A 648-nucleotide genomic window follows, 5' to 3' on the forward strand; every position below is an offset into this window, starting at 1 on the left:
TGTGCAAAACATGGGTATGCAAGAAAATATTGAAAAAAAGTATTTTACAATGCCCCCTTGAGGCATAGACCGATGTTTTCAACAATCAGTCTAGAGGGCATTATAAATTCAAAAAAATTAAAAAAAATACAAAAACTTGGAAACCTAGTTTTGTTTGTGGAAGAGATCATGTGTGCCAAAACTGAGGTGATTTGGAGGTGGTCGAAAAAATGCCCGCATTCCCGAAGGGACCATTTGGTCTAACTTAAGCCAGTTTTTGAAAAACGTGAATTTTTCCAACACCTCCAAATCACCCAAATTTTCTTGTACATGGTCACCCACATGTGCAAAACATGTGTATGCAAGAAAATTTTGAAAAAATTATTTTAAAATGCCCCCTTGAGGCATAGACCGATGTTTTCAGCAGTCAGTCTAGAGGGCATTATAAATTCAAAAAAATACAAAAAAATTTAAAAAAATACAAAAACTTGGAAACCTAGTTTTGTTTGTGGAAGAGATCATGTGTGCCAAAACTGAGGTGATTTGGAGGTGGTCGAAAAAATGCCCGCATTCCCGGAGGGACCATTTGGTAAGCCAGTTTTTGAAAAAACGTGAATTTTTCACCACATACAAATCACCCAAATTTTCTTGTACATGGTGACCCACATG

Source organism: Triticum aestivum, chromosome 2A, assembly GCF_018294505.1.
Source record: "Triticum aestivum cultivar Chinese Spring chromosome 2A, IWGSC CS RefSeq v2.1, whole genome shotgun sequence".
Lineage (NCBI taxonomy): Eukaryota > Viridiplantae > Streptophyta > Magnoliopsida > Poales > Poaceae > Triticum > Triticum aestivum.